We start from the raw sequence: 16,836 nt of genomic DNA, 5'->3' as shown, positions 1-16,836 counted from the left end.
CTAGACAGGCCCCACAGAGGCTTCTCCCTGCCTTTTCCAGCCCTATTTCCTCCCAGGAGATTCCTAGAGAGACCCCATAGAGGATTCTCCCCACCTTTTCCAGCCCTATTTCCTCCCAGGAGATTCCTAAAGAGACCCCACCTTTTCCGGTTACAGTTTCAGAGGCTCAGGTTTGTAAGTGGAAAATGGTTCTTGAAAAGAGGCAAAAAAAATCTTGAGCAGGTTCTTATCTCGAAAAGTTCTTAAGTAGAGGCGTTCTTAAGTAGAGGTACCACTGTTTATATACTATTTATGTTTTCGTAGATTTTCATGGTTACAGCTATGTAGGTCTTGGTATATTCGGGTCTTTTCCTGTGTAAGATTGGTAAGAATCTTACATGCGGGGAAAACCCGAATCTGCCAAGAACGACACACTCAGACACAGACACACACACACTCACACATCAAACTTACAAAGAACTGAAAAAGAAAAAGGGAGACTACTATAGATCTATTTTGAGCTATTTAGCTCTCATCAGCTAGTCATACCCTTCTACGATTCAAACCTGGACTGCTTGCTTGGCCCCTGGAGTAGGGCTGAAAGGCAAAAGGAAGCAGTATGCACCCTCCCGTATTTGGGTATACTAGCTGACTCGACAGAAAAACAGACAGACAGACAGAATCAAAGACTACTGAAAGACTATTCAGCACAGGAATCAGCAGTGGGTTTTAAATCCTGTTGTGTGTGTGCTTGCCATCCCACCGTCTCTCTACAATATTACTCTCACCGCCGCTACCACTTTGTCGAACGGGGAGCAACCCACTGCTGGTGGGAATATATTTGCATTGGAACATTAGTGCAAATGTCACAAATTGATAGATTTGTGGAAAACGCTGAATGCAAGGAGTCCTCAACTTATAACCATTTTTTTAGCAACCATCCAAAGATACAACTTGAAAAAGTGACTTACGATTGGTTCCTTTCACTTAATAACCATTAAAGCATTCATACAGTCAATTGATCAAACTTTGGACACTTGGCAATTGGCAGCAGGGGTGGATTCTATTTACCTTCCCCACCGGTTCGCATTGCAACATTTTGCGCCACCCGACCATAGTCAGTAACTGGAATCAGCCGGAAACATAGCTGGGGACACTAATGGGCAGTCAACATTTTTACTGCCACACTGTGGGTGTGGCCTATTTTGTGTGTGTGGCTTAATGGTCATGTGACTGGGTGGGAGTGGCTTGAACGATCATCATCGTACAAGTGAACTGTTGAGTCCTCGATTTACAACCTTACCAGTGTCACTCGCTGGGGTAACAATTTGCTTCGTGTTTCCTGCGCTCTTCTTCCTAGGTCACCCCCCCCACCTCAGGCTGGGAAGCTAGGCGAACGGGTGCTGCCACAAGCATAAATGCTGCCAGCGCCGCTTCCACCCACGTCTTCTGCCTGCCCTTCAGGTAGGAGGTGACTGCATGAGGCTGGAGGAGAGCCGGGCAGGAGAGAGGGAAGCTCGTCTGAGGCCAGGAAGGAGAAAGAGGAAAAAAGCAAGGAATGCAGATGCAGCAGCAGGGGGAACAAGGAGAGCCGAGACCAGTAATTCAGGTGGCCACTGATCAGCTGGAGCTGTGCACGCATCTTCATTTCCGCTGGTGGAACTGTGTTCCACCCCGTCCTGCCTGCTGCCCACCCCTGACTGAGGAGCTGATCAGCTGTGCTTTAGGCAAAGGAATAAAGGTTATATTAACACGGGAAGGCCCTTTTTCAAGCAGCGGAACAGGGGAAACCTCCCAAACAGGAATGAAATTTGCAAAAAATTCAAAGATGGCGGTGTGCACAGACCAGCTCCAGCCGATCCAGTTCAGTGATGTCACCAGTCGGTCACTACCAGTTTGGGCCATCCAACCCAAACCAGGAGGAACTCACCTCTCATTGGCAGATATTTATGATGGTTGCAGATTCTCGGGTTCATTTGCAATCTTCCTAGACAGCTTCTGACAGGCAAAATAAATGGATCTGCTTAACAATCACATGATTCACTTAACTTTGCCCAGGGGGAGTCATAAAATTGGGTGCAATCACTTAATAATTACCTCACTTAGCAAATTTTGATCATGTAACCCATGAGGATGCTGCAAGGGTCCTAGGTGTGAAAAAGGGTCAACAATCACTTTCTTTGAAGTAAAGTAAGGAGAAGAAGAAGTAGAAAGGTAGGAGATCGAGGCTGGAGAGATTAGAGAAGGAAGGTGGAGAGAAAGTTAAAGAAAGTAGAAGGGTAAGGAGAAGAAAAAGGGAAAGGAAGGTTGGGTGAATAGAAAATGGAAGTTCAGACAGGCAGATATTGATAGTACAGTGGTATCTCTACTTAAGAACTTAATTTGTTCCGTGACCAGGTTTTTAAGTAGAAAAGTTTGTAAGTAGAAGCAATTTTTCCCATAGGAATCAATGTAAAAGCAAATAATGTGTGCGATTAGGGAAAGCACAGGGAAGGTGGAGGTCCTGTTTCATCCCAGGAGATTCCTAGAGAGGCCCCACGGAGGCTTCTCCCTGCCTTTTCCAGCCCTGTTTCCTCCCAGGAGATTCCTAGAGAGACCCCATGGAGGCTTCTCCCCGCCGTTTCCGGCCCTGTTTCCTCCCAGGAGGCTCTGGTTTGTAAGTAGAAAATGTTTCTTGAGAAGAGGCAAAAAAATCTTGAACACCTGGTTCTTATCTAGAAAAGTTCGTAAGTAGAAGCAATTTTTCCCATAGGAATCAATGTAAAAGCAAATAATGCGTGCAAACCCATTAGGAAAGAAATAAAAACTCGGAATTTGGGTGGGAGGAGGAAGAAGAGGAGGACAGTCGCTGCCAAAGGAAGGAGGTGAGGTGAGGGAAATCAAAAAAATTCAAAACTTTTAAGGCTTAAAAAAAAAGAGGGACTCTGAGGTGGCAAGAAGGAGCACGCACCTCCCATACACCCGTGCGAGGCTGCCTCCCATGCACTGCACCAGAAAGAGAAACCCAGGAGAATGGCAGGAAACTGGCCGGGCCTTCGTGCTGCTCTCAAATTTCCTGGGAAATTTTTCCGGGCTCGGGTTCTAAAGTAGGAAATGGGTCTTAAGAAGAGGCAAAAAAATCTTGAACACCCGGGTCTTATCTAGAAAAGTTCTTAAGTAGAGGCGTTTGTAGATAGAGGTACCACTGTATTTGGATTGAAGTCAAAGCAAGATATTTCTGGTGTTTTTTTAATTAATGTGTTTGGTTTATATGGATGTAATTATACAGGTCTACCAAAAAATATTGTTTGTAATTATCGCAGTTGATCTTGTACTTTTCCAAATCATTTTTTGTTTTGATTTCAAAAATTTATAGTTTCCACGGAGCAGCATCATTATTACAAAGAATAGGAATATATATATTTCTATTTGAAATATACCGGCAACATTAGAGAAGGCAGTACAGTGATACCTTGTCTTACAAACTTAATTGGTTCTGGGACGAGGTTCTTAAGGTGAAAAGTTTGTAAGACGAAACAATGTTTCCCATAGGAATTAATGGAAAAGCGATTAATGCGTGCAAGCCCAAAATTCAACCCTTTTGCCAGCCGAAGCGCCCGTTATTGCACTGCTGGGATTCCCCTGAGGCTCCCCTCCATGGGAAACCTCACCTCCAGACTTCTGTGTTTTTGCGATGCTGCAGGGAATCCCAGCAGGGGAATCCCAGCATCGCAAAAATGGGTTCTTCGCTGGCAACGGAAGTCCGGAGGTGGGGTTTCCAATGGAGGGGAGCCTCAGGGGAATCCCAGCAGGACAAAAACGGGTGCTTCGCTGGCAACGGAAGTCCGGAGGTGGGGCATCTCAGCGGCGGAGGTGGGTTTGTAAGGTGAAAATAGTTTGTAAGAAGAGGCAAAAAAATCTTAAACCCCGGGTTTGTATCTCGAAAAGTTTGTATGATGAGGCGTTTGTAAGACGAGGTATCACTGTATATACATATACATGGAAAATGTAGAAATAACGTTAATAACAAAAATGCGTCTATATCAGACACTTCTATGCAATAGAGCAAAACTAAGCATAATTTTGGAATCAGTACGTCATCAGAAAAACACAAACAAAGAATGTTCTTCCTGTGCCAACTCAGGAACCTCAAACTGTCCAAGGAACTGCTGATACAGTTCTACAGAGGAATCACTGAGTCTGTCATCTGCATCTCTTTAACTGTCTGGTGTGATTCTGCAACCCAACAAGACCGACACAGACTTCAGAGGATAATCAGAACTGCAGAAAAAACAATGGCTGCCAACCTGCCTTCCATTGAGGACCTATATACTGCACGAGTCAAAAAGAGGGCAGGGAAAATATTTACTGACCTCTCACAACCTGGACATAAACTATTTCAAGTCCTACTCTCAAAATGTCACTACAGAACACTGCACACCAAGACAACTAGACACAAGGACAGTTTTTTCCTGAACGCCATCGCTCTGCTAAACAAATAATTCCCTCAACACTGTCAAACTACTGTATTTACTAAGCCTGCACTACTATTACTACTAGTTTTTTGTCATCATTCCTATCACCCATTTCCTCAAACTTATGACTGTATGACTGTTTGTATCTTTAAGATTTTTATTAATATTGTTTCCTTATTGCTTATTTGACCCCTATGACAATCATTCATTATTGTATTTCATAAGTCTTGATAAATGTGTATTTTCTTTTATGTACACTGAAAGCATATGCACCAAAGACAAATTCCTTGTGTGTCCAATCACACTTGGCCAATAAAGAATTCTATTCTATTCTATTCTATCTCCATAAAATAGACATATTACCTTTGATGATCATTTTTGTGTGTGTTGACCAATGTTATTTGACTTATTGTGGAGAAAAATAAAAAATAAAATCTAAAAAAACCCCACTTTCTTCAGCACCTTTTAAACTTTGAATGGTCCCTCACTGAACTTTTGTAAGTCGAGGACTGGGGGAGGGGGAGGAATCATTATATTGGGGAGGGGAGAGAGCCCATTTTCCTTTTCAAAGCCTCATATATTTGGCCTCTGCTACTTCTGCCTGTCAAGCAAAAAAAGAGGAGAAGGATAAGACCCTTCTCTATGAAGAATGGTTGCAAGAACTGGGCATAGCTAGTTTAATGAAAAGGACTAGAGGAGACATGACAGCAGTGTTCCAATATCTCAGGGGTTGCCACAAAGAAGAGGGAGTCAGGCTGTTATCCAAAGCACCTGAGGGGAGAACAAGAAGCAATGGGTGGAAGCTAAACAAGGAAAGAAACAACTTAGAACGAAGGAGAAATTTCCTGACAGAACAATTAATTCGTGGAATAGTTTTGTCTCCAGAACTTGTGACTTCTCCAACATTGGAAGTTTTAAAGAAGATGTTGGACAACCATTTGTCTGAAATAGTGTAGGGTGTCCTCCTGCATAAGCAGGGGGTTGGACTAGAAGACCTCCAAGGTCCCTTCCAACTCAGTTATTCCGTCCTATCCTATCGTAACAAGGAATTCTCCAGCACTGCAGGCCAAATAAATTTTGGGTTCAATTGTTCTCATAAATCAGGGACTACCTGTAGACAAAGGAGGCCTCTTCTAACCACAAATATTAAATATCATCAATGAGATTATGTTGAATTTACACTGTTATTATTCTATATTTTTTCTTCCCAGCATAAGATGAGATGCTGTGGGATTTTTCATCTCATATTTAGCCTCCTCCTCCCTCCCTCCCTATCTATCTCTCATCTATCCATCCATCTACCCATCCATCCATCTATCTATTGCATTTATATGCCACTCACTCCAAACGGACTCTGAGCGCCTAACAACAGGTAATAAATACAATTTAAGTAAAAAACCAATTAAAAATCACTAAAATCACATGCATTATAAAACCATACTTGCAACAATCAGTCTTAATTCCAGGCCTGCAGGGAATTTAATAATATTATTATTATTATTATTATTATTATTATTATTATTATTATTATTATTATTCAAAAAGAGGGCAGTGAAAATATTTACTGACCCCTCACGTCCTGGACACAAATTGTTTCAACTCCTGCCCTCAAAACGTGGCTACAGAGCACTGCACACCAAGACAACTAGAGACAAGAACAGTTCCTCCCCCCACCCAACACCATCACAACAAATAATTCCCTCAACACTGTCAAATTTTTTATTAAGTCTGCAGTTCTGGTTTCTTCTCATCATTCCTATCATCCTTTTCCTCCCCCTTAGGACTGTATGTAACTTGTTGCTTGTATCCTAATATTTTTATGAACATTGATTGTTTCTTCATTGCCTATTTGACTCTGTGACAATGATTAAGTGTTGTACCACATGATTCTTGACAAATGTATCTTTTTCTTTTGTGCACACTGAGAGCCTCTACACCAATGACAAATTCCTTGTGTGTCCAATCACACTTGGCCAATAGAAGAATTCTATGAGGAAATAATTCAAAAGAATTTTATTACCTGACGTAAATAATAGCCTCCCACGCCTTATTTTTTCCACACGCGCGTGGCTCCCACAGCGGTTGGAGGGCGGGGCGGCGGGCGGGAGGCGGAGCTGCCCAGTCGGCGCCTTCCTCAGCTCCGGGAGATTTAAAAAGTGGGAGCGTTCTAAGTCTCCCCCCCCCCCTTCCAAACTGTCGCGAACGAGCGGCAGAGCGGCGGGTCGAGGAGACGAGAGGCGCCACGAGGGGGCCCAGCGCTTGCCGGACCCGGCCGGAGCAGCTCCCCTGGCCCGCGAACGGCCACAGCAGCGGCAAAGCCCGTCACCTCAGTGGGAGGAAAGCCGGTCCTGGGACGCCTTGGCGGTTGCTGCTCGCGCTGCTGGCTTGTTTTGGGGTGAGCTCCTGCAGAGGTAAATAAGGGGGGAGGGGGGACAGAGTCCCTGGAAATTCATTTTAAACAGAAGCCGCAGCAGAAATAAATCTTCAATAGAACTAGGATATAGGATTTCTTCACATAACGTAGGGATTATAGCTTTGAGATACCAAGTGGGTCAAGCAATTGGTATTTTCTTTTCTAAATATTCTCTCCCTTCTCTCCCTCCTTTGATCCATAGAGACATGCTTGGAGGAAAGAAAGGGGGGAGGGAGGTAGCAGGAAAGCCTAAAAATCAGAAATTGGTCGGTTGGAATATATGATATTCCCTGATTAGAACTTTCTGTATATAGTAATTAAACAAACGCACAAATAATAAATTCCTAGGGGCAGCTTCCACAGCAGATTCAACAGACTTAGACAAAATTATATGTTGATTTAATAAATACCCATTTCCCAAATTTGACCAGAACGCAGGAGGCAATAATTAATAGGCGGGAACTACATAAAGCAATGCCTCATCCTTTCTACATATACTAATATATTCCTACAACCCCCCTCAGTTATTTTTGAAGTCAGATTTATTTCCAGTCTTGGTAGCCAGCTAAAACAATAAGATGAATTTTTGTTGTATTTGTATGTTTGTTCATCAGTGAAGACTCTTCAGGGGAACAGTAGAATCTCCTCTTGTCCATGATTTCTCACTCCTCTGCATTTATTTTATATGGTTCAATTTCCTTCATTTTCTTAAAGCAAACTAAATTTGGCCTGAATTTTGAAAACAAAATTCCTTTGTTTTAAAAAGTTTTGATCCAAAATAGGGACCTGGTAGAGGCTCTGTCAACTTTTTAACACAAAGATCTTCAGAACAATAACTCTATGTTAACATCTATGTAGTTTATAATACAGGTATTCATAAATATAGAAGTTTTCCAAGGCTGTTTTTAATAAAATGAGTTTGGCTTGAAGAAATCAATAACTTTAAGCCAACCATCAAGTCTCAATTTACACCACAATGCAATATATATTTATGATTGACTTAACATGAATAGGATGCCAAAGAAAATTATAGTGACCCTAATCTGGGAGAAGAAACACAATATTAACAACAAGCTTAAAGAAAGATTGATAGAAATAACTGTAAACTTCGACTTCACCCATAGTAACCAGAAAATATGGTCACCATTATGGAAACTAGGAGCAGTAAGTTTTACTTTCTGGTTAAATGTTTCTTTAGATCATGTGTGTGTGTGTGTGTCAAACTCAATTTCATTGCGATCTGCATCAGGATTGTATAAAATAAAGAAACTTCTTAAAAAATGGAAACTATTATTAGCATTAACTCATTCATTTTCTTAAATTGTTTATCATTACAGGGGCTGGCCAATTTAATGGACAAGCCGTGTGTTCTTCAGCTCAGTTTGGTAAATCATTATTTTAGAAAAAAGTTTTATTTTAAAAATAATGTTAAGATTAGCCTTCATTATTCAATATCTTTGTGAAAAATGAGAGCATATAAAAAAACTGAACATTCCTTCAGAACTGAAGAAGATTCTTGGATGAGAAGCAAAATGTCTTCAAAGAAAAAGCACCTTGGGACAACCGTGACTGAGAATATCCAGAGTTTTAAAAAGCAATATAAATTCTATTTCTACAGGTAAAACATCATAAAAAAGATGAAATGTTTCCCCCCTCATTTCAGTCCTCTACTACTATATTTGGCTAGTGTCTTCAACAGTTGCCCTATTAATGTACAGTACTTCCCCTCACCCAATAAATGACAAAAATATCTAGCACTGTAATAGTCCCTAAAATTGTAAAATTTTTGGAACAATTTGGGAAACATCTGACCTATGAGTTGAATGGCAAGGCCATCTCCTGTTAATAAATTAAATTAGCCAAAGATTTTTGTGCCATTGCAGCTATATAAGCTATATAATTGCAGCTTAAAATAAACCACTCTAAACTCCACTGCAAGAAATATGACGTTAGTAACTGAGTAGTTGATGCATGGAACTTACTACCAGACTCTCTAGTATCATCACCTAACCCCAAAAACTTTACCCTTAGACTATTCACTCTTGACCTCTCCTGATTCCTAAGAGGTGAATAAAGGGTGTGCATAAGTGCACCAGAGTGCCTTCTATCCCCTGTCCTAATGTTTCTCTTTTACTAGAATCAGGTATATAATATTATTATATCTCGGTATACCACCAATACGTACATGAAAAAACAAACAAATAAAAATAAACAAACAAATAAATAAATGTGAGGTTGCCTATGGGTGATTATCTACCTCAGTTGGTCTAGGGCAGTGATGGTGAACCTTTTTTGGTTCATATGTGTGTTTGTGTGTGTGTGCGCTAGCACGCACGCACACATACCCACACCCCTTCCCTTCATGGTGCCCTTGCGCATGCGCGCAATGCCCCCATTTATTTTTCTTCGGATACATTTCATGTATTCAATTCATGTTTATACTCATGTAGTAGCTAATAATTGGTTGACAAAAATAAGCAAATAAGTAAAGATCGCATGAAGAGTTAGTACCACTTTAATATGCCTTGGTAAGACCACATTTGGAATACTGCATCGAATTGTGATGGACATGATACAAAAAAATGATCTTTAGACTCTAAAAAGAACACAGAGAAGAACAACAATGATTAAGGGTGGACTGGAGGCTAAAACATAGGAAGAATGGTTGCTGGAATTGTGTGATGTCTCATCTAGTGAAAAGAAGGACTAGATGTGACATGATAGATGTTCCAATACTTAAGGGGCTGCCACAAAGAAGAGAGAGTCAATCTATTCTCCAAAGCACTTGAAGGCAGGACAAGAAGCAATGGGTGGAAACTAATCAAGGAGAAAAGCAACCTAGAAATAAGGAGAAATTTCCTGACAATTAGAACAATTAGTCAGTGGGTTGACTTGCCTCCAGAAGTTGTGGGGATTTTAAAGAAGAGATTGGACAACCATTTGTCTGGATTAGAATAAGGTTTTCTGCCTGAGCTGGGGTTTGGACTGGAACAGTGATGTCGACCATTTTTTGGCCTACACCCATAATTGAATTTAATTGAATTTATTTGACTTCTATGCTGCCCAATCCCGTAGGACTTAGGGCGGCTTACAAAAATAATGCAATGTCCACCCCTTGCATGCGCACAACACCCCCTCCATGCTGAGCTACACATATGCGCCCAGGCCTCACTGAAGCCTCCGGACTTCTGCTAGGCCCATTGGGCTGTTTTTCGCTCTCCCAGAGTTCATGAAAGCTTCCTGTACGCTTGGGAGGGCAAAAAAGGGCCAATGGGCCAATCGTAAGTTTACTTCTGGCCTTGAAAACATAGATAATTCTAGAAGTACTTATTTGGTCTCCTTATGCCTGAATATTTCTTGTTGGGGCATAACAATATAATTATTTTTTGAATTAAATTCTTTTCATGGTAGCTTAATTGACTATCAGAACAATATAGTTGTTATGAGTAGGTATCTTTTTTTCTTGTTTCTTCATTTGACTTTATTTAAATAACATTAAGATGCCATTTCAAAATCCTACATACATCTGTTTCTCCAGAGTCTAGTGACTTTATGAAATTAATAAGCAAGAAATTATGTAGGGTATGATACAATTCTGGGGCTTTAATATTAAAGTGCTACTTATCCACTTAATTTTGAATAGTAAATTCAAACAAGAAATACAAAATGAGAGCTTCAACAGAGGCATACTTATCTGCATTCTGGATAAAACTTTTCTGTGGAATAACTTGTGTTTCAATTTCTAGTCATTGCTACAATTTATTGCAAAAAAAAAAAAACCAGAAATGGAAAGCAATAAATATTTAGAATAACTGGTAAAGTACTTTCATACATGTTCACATTATTTGGCAAGCATCTATGTCTACCAATTAACACTTTAACTATCTTGACATCTTTTTTTGGTAATCTCAGATTTATTTTATACATAACACAATAGAGTGTAGCCTTAAAATATGGATTATTTATCTTACTTAGCAAAAGAGATTGTTATTACTATTTTCCTCTTTCCACAGATCAGTGAAGGCGCAGAGTGTATATTTATTCCAAAACGGCTATTTCTGGAAAAAGCAACTGCTAAATCCTGGCAGACAGCATTACCGTTGTTCAGCAGTTACCCCACAGAGAGTATGATCCAGGAGAGTTACAACTTACAGCAAATGTGGAACAGTTACAAGAGGAAACTTATTAAAAAGCGCCTTAAATGGCATCAAAAGTAGCAATGGCTGGTAAATATTTATTTATTTTATTTATTTATTCTATTTTTATGCCGCCCTCCTCCTTAGACTCAGGGCGGCTTACAACATGTTAGCAATAGCACATTTTAACAGAGCCAGCATATTGCCCCCACAATCCGGGTCCTCGTTTTACCCACCTCCGAAGGATGAAACGCTGAGTCAACCTTGACTTGGTGATGAGATTTGAACCACTGACCTACAGATCTACAGTCAGCTTCAGTGGCCTGCAGTACAGCACTCTACCTGCTGCGCCACCCCTGCTCTGATATATATATATATATATGTGTGTATATATGTTACAAGCCAACCGTTTCTCCTGATAAGAAAATAATTGTTTGTGAAAATATAACTTGTGGGAAGTTAACACCCTCCTGGAAAAATGAAATATCCTAGGAAATATTAAAAAGGAAGGATATTATATAGAATATCCCTGGAAACATGCTTTTAGGCCAGTGGTTCTCAACCTGAGGGTTGGGACCCCTTTTTGGGGTCGAATGATCGTTTCACAGGGGTCGCCTAAGACCAGGGGAAAAGACAAATTTCCCATGATGTTAGGAATTAAAGCTTCTATTCTGGCATCTTGGAACATAGTTTTACAATTCGACCAATCAGGCGTTTACAGTGGGGTTGTCCGTCTGACCTTAAAGCTCTGTTTGTAGAATAGGTGTTGATTGCTTACCTGAACGCCACTTCTCGTATGCTGAACGGGTACAGCAGTCACGTGGGTTGCTCACTGTCCAATCCACATAGGACCGAGCCTGTCTTTAAAAAGATTGCTGGATCCTCCCCTTCCCCAGAATTTGCGAATCCGTAGACTTAGGCTCAAAAAGTGGTGGCTCAAATAGTGCTCTATTCTCACAGATAAGAAAATAAGGAAAAAAAGGCACAACCATAGTCAGAAGTACATAGGGAGGGAAGTGACTGCTGTTCCCGCTCAGCGTACGAGAAGAGGTGTTCAGGTAAGCAATCAACGCCTATTCTCCGTACTGAAAGAGCGGGTCCAGCAATCACGTGGGACATACCCACTAGATGTGTCCCTAGGGAGGCTATCATGAGAGATAATGGACTGGAGGACTTTTCTGCCAAAGGCAGCATCTGCTGAAGCGTAAGAGTCAATTTTACAGTTCTTATGAAGGAGTTGGGAGAGGCCCATTTGGCCACCTTGCAGACATTTTCCAAGGGTGCTTGAGTTGCAAGCTGCTGTTGTAGCTGCACTTCTTGTAGAATGTGCCATGAAACCTTGTGGAACATTGAGGGATGCTGACTCATAAGCTTTGGAGATTGTCCCTTGGATCCAACGGCCTAATACAGTGGACGAGACCTTGGCCCCCAGAGATCTGGGCTGGAAGGCTACGAATAAGGCTTCTGACCTACGAAAGGTCCAGGTTCATTGGATATAAATCCGCAGAGCTCTAGTGAGATCCAAAGTGTGCCATTTGATGGAGAGATGGTGGTTTTGGTTGGAGCAGAAGGAAGGCAATACAATGTCCTGGGATCTGTGGAACAAGGAACTGACCTTTGGTAGAAAGGTGGGGTCGAATCAATGCACTACTTTGTCCGGATGAAACTGGCATAAGTCCTGGCAAATGGAAAGAGCCGATAACTCAGAGATGCGGCTGGTGGAGGTGATTGCCACCAGGAATGCTACCTTGTAGGACAGGTGTCTGAAGGAATCGGAACTTAGCGTTTTGTATGGTGCTTGAGTAAGAGAGTGCAGTACTCGAAGTAAGTCCCAGGATGGATATCTGTGGACAGTGGTAGGCCTGAGATTTGAGATGCCTCTTAACAGCTCTTGTATTTCAGGGAAACTACATAGCGGTTGTCTTCGGGGTCCTGCCAGGATTGAGGATAAGGCTGCTAGGTGCCGCCGGATAGTGTTGGCTGAGAGACCTAGATGAAAGCCTTTCATGAGGAAGGACACGATCCTGTGAATGGGGATACAGAAGGGAGAGAGGCAACACTGGTGGAATTTAGACCAGGTATGGTTGTAGATCCTGTTGGTAGATATTCTTCTATATTTTAGGATCACTTCCACGACATCTGGGTCATAATCTGGAAGGTCTAGGTCAAGCCTGATAACAGCCAAGCGGTGAGGTGGAACCACTCCAGGTCTGGATGGTGAGAGACCTCCTGCTCCCCGAAACGGGGAGTCACCAGGGGCCTGGATGGATAGCCACTGAAGGTCTATGAACCAGGGCCAGCGAGGCCAGAGAGGCTATCACTATCACCTGAGCCTGCTGGAGGAGAATCTTGTGGATTAGGTCTAGCAGGATTGGAATTAGTGGGAAGGCGTATAGGAGACCTGGAGGCCAAGAAGTTCTGAGTGCATTGGTTGCTTCTGCTCCCGGGAACAGGAATCTGGAGTAGAACAGAGGGACCTGAGCGTTGGTCGCAGTCGCGAACAGGTCTAGTGACGGGTGATGGAATTTAAGGCAGATCTGCTGGAATAGGTCCACATGGAGACTCCACTCTCCTGGGTCCAGAGTTGAGTGGGAGAGCCAGTCGGCCTGCATATTGAGGATTCCCGATATGTGGTTGGCCGACAGAGAGTGCAGATGTCTCTCTGCCCAAAGACCCAGTTTCAGTGCTTCCTGCATCAGGCCCTTGGACCGGGTGCCTCCTTGCTGCACATGTGGCTCTTTATAGCCATATTGTCCATTAGGATCAGGACATGTCGGTTGAGGATGTGTGGTTTGAACCTCTTGAGGGCTAGCAACACTGCTTTCAGTTCCAGCCAATTGATTGGCTTGGTTGACTCCTCCGTTGACCACGTGCCTTGGGCTATCAGGCCCGGAGCGTGAGCTCCCCAGCCCACCAGACTGGCATCCGTGGTGATTGTAAACTGGTCTGGAATCCTGAATAGGGATCCTTTGTCCAGGGTGGAGGAGTTCCCTGGCATGGAGACGTGCCCAGGGAATGATGCCAATACAGGACACCATCTTTCCCAGTAGGGAAGACAGGGAGGCGATTGAGACCTTTCTTTGGTACCTAATTTGAGAGATAAGCTCTTTGATTCTGATCTTCCTTTCAGTAGAAAGGAAAACCTGAGATAGGTGGGAATCTATGACTGGCCTCAGGTGCTGAAGGGAACTGGAAGGATGAAGCTGACTTTTTTTGATATTGATGGAGAAACCGTGCTCCTGTAGGATAGACATGGATAACTGAAGATCTGTATGAGTGCCTTCCTTGTAGGCACCGTGAACTAAAATGTCATCTAAATAACACAAAATATGAATGGGGGTAGACCGGATATGAGTCGCTAAGGAGCCCAAGAGCTTAATAAAGACTCGAGGGGCCGAGGACAGGCCGAAAGACATGGCCCTGAACTGATAGTGTTTTCCCTGAAAGGCAAAGCAGAGGAATTGTCTGTGGCCCTTTAAAATGGGTATATGGAAATAAGCCTCCGTAAAGTCCAAGGAAGACATGAAGTCCCCTGGGTGAATGGATGCCAGGATAGAAGATAAGGAATGCATCTTGAATTTTATCTATTTAATGTAGTGGTTCAATCTTTTATGATCCAAAATGGCTCTCCATCTTCCGGGGGTCTTACGGACCATGAAGAGGATGGAGTAGAAGCCATGTCCTCTCTGAGAGGATAGAACCGGCTGGTCAGCTCTGATAGTAAGCAGATGTTGGATCGCTTCCTCCATGCGGAAACGGGAGGAAAGGGATCTAGGAGAAGGGCAAGAGATGAAATGTTTGGGGGGAATGGAGATGAACTCCAATTCAATTCCCCATTCAACTGTGGAAATAACCCAGGGGTCCTTACAGGTATGGCGCCAGCTGGAAGCGAACCAGGTCAAGCGCCCCCCAATGGGGATTGAGTGGTCATTAGCACCTGGACCTTTTTGAGGCCCTCGAGGAGGAGGAGCCTCTTTGATATCGAGACTCTCTGCCCCTGGGAATCCTGTCTGATTGGGGACAAAAGCTGGAATTATACTGACCTGAGTTCCTTTGAAATGCGAACCCCTGATTTTGTTGGCAATTTGACTGCCAAAAGGGCTGAAGCATTTTAGTAGCCTTCTTGGTAGTAGTACCCAGGATTTTCTTCTTATCAGTGGTTTTTGTAAGTAGAGGATCAAGTAAATCACCAAATAATAGCTTACGATTTAGAGGACCCAACGAGAGCTGCCACTTCTGCCTCACTCCCGCTTGCCAACGGCGGTGCCAGAGGCAGCCACCGATTTTGCCGCAAATCTAGAGGATTGCAGGGTGGCGTCCGCTACATACTGGGCCACTGCGAAGACCTTGTTGAGGTCCTGCTGGCCCCTCAAGTCATCGGGAGGAATATGCTATTGAAGTTGTTGTAACCACAGAAGCATTCCCTGAATAGTTTAGGCATGGGGATGACCTCAGTATCTTCCTGCTCCTCCAGGAAGAAGAGGAGATTTTCCTCTTGTGGAGCTGCAGAGGTCGGTGCAGGTTTGTACTGGCCTGTGGCTGCCCTGGCTTTGAGCAGTAGAGACTGAAAGGGAAAAATAGTAGAGGATGGGGGAGTCTTGATTTGTGATTCTTCATCCTCAGACAGGCCTTGGAAGGGGTCATCCCTGTCTTCAGGACCGTCATCATCCTCATTCTCCTTGGAGGATTCAGAGTCTGGTTCTTGTGGGACACTGTAGGTTGAGAAGGAAGTCATGGGTCTGAAACAAGAGTGACTACGAGGATGGGGATGCACATTGATGGCCTTGAATTTGGTATCAATAGCTTGAGATAAGACATAAAACATAGATTGCAGCTCAGGAAGGTTAGGAATAGAAGCAGGTAAATCAGAGGGAACCCTGTGGGCCCTGGAAGGTTCAGGCTCTAAGGGACCCTGATTCAAATGGACTGGTACCTCTGGACCTAAGCCCCATAAATTAGGTTGGGGTCTATTTAGGTTTGGCTCATCCAAGCGCGGGGCCTGGACGGCGGGCAAGCATCGGGAGGGCCTCACCGTTGCCTAGCCGGGGAAAAGTTCCCCTCCCCGCAATCTGGGACGGCGTGGCCATTAACAAGTTAGTGCGCGGGGGGGGCCTGATGGCTTGTTTACTGTCCCCTCCAGACGCTCTTGCAGGGCTTCCAGGCTTCCCGCGGGGCAGCGAAGAAGCAAAAAAACAGCACTCTCCCGCTCTCTCTCCCCCTCTCTTTCTTGCTTTATTTCTCTCTCTCTCACCCCTTTCTATCTCTCCCTCTTTCTCTCTCTCTCTCTCCCTCTCCGCTGCAGACCCCCCCCACGCCAAAAGTGCCCAAACGTGCGCAAACCTCACCGGGGGGGGGGGGAGAAGCAAAACGGCACTGGAGGGACCAAGACGGTCTGCAGCTGAGCGTCTGGAGGAGGAGGAGGCGGAAAGCCAGGGGGCGGGGAGGGAAGCAATTGGCCAAATTCTTTCTTGCCTTTAGGGAAAGGAACTGTTGCTGCTCTGCCATAGGGTGCTTTCCTCCCCGCCCCCTGGCTTTCCTCTTCCTTGCCGCCGCCAGACGCTCAGCAGCAGAGTGGAGGGGAGATTCGGGAACTTAGTATATAGATGGTAAAATCTCGTACGCTGCCGCGGGCCGGGCAAATGGCCTCAGCAGGCCGCATCTGGCCCACGGGCCGTAGTTTGGGGACCGTTGGTCTAAAACCAAAATTTGAGAGAAGCAATAGTCTAAACCAATTGATTCTCAAGAGGAAGGGGACCCAAGCTCCTAGGCCAAAGAGCGTCTGCCACTCAAAGACAATCTGGATCAATCCTGGGTACCTCTGGTTGAGGAGCCTAGCACAAGACTAAAATCATGA

At 43.7% G+C, this 16,836-nt stretch overlaps 1 protein-coding gene across 2 annotated transcripts in view; it reads left to right on the top strand.

Annotated features, from left to right (window-relative positions):
• The window catches only part of LOC139170254 (cyclic nucleotide-binding domain-containing protein 2-like), a 71,920-nt gene extending 67,038 nt beyond the window's left edge, over window positions 1-4,882 (top strand). The window contains exon 15 of one of the 2 annotated variants that reach the window (XM_070757214.1): window positions 4,103-4,882. The gene's annotated coding sequence lies outside the window, so the exon portion shown is untranslated. Of the gene's footprint in view, window positions 1-4,078 lie in introns of both variants that reach the window. The other variant, XM_070757213.1, reaches the window with a different exon arrangement.
• Window positions 4,883-16,836: the final 11,954 nt, after the last annotated feature.

Source organism: Erythrolamprus reginae, chromosome 7 (assembly GCF_031021105.1).
Source record: "Erythrolamprus reginae isolate rEryReg1 chromosome 7, rEryReg1.hap1, whole genome shotgun sequence".
NCBI lineage: Eukaryota > Metazoa > Chordata > Lepidosauria > Squamata > Dipsadidae > Erythrolamprus > Erythrolamprus reginae.
This window is presented reverse-complemented; position numbering and strand designations above follow the sequence as displayed.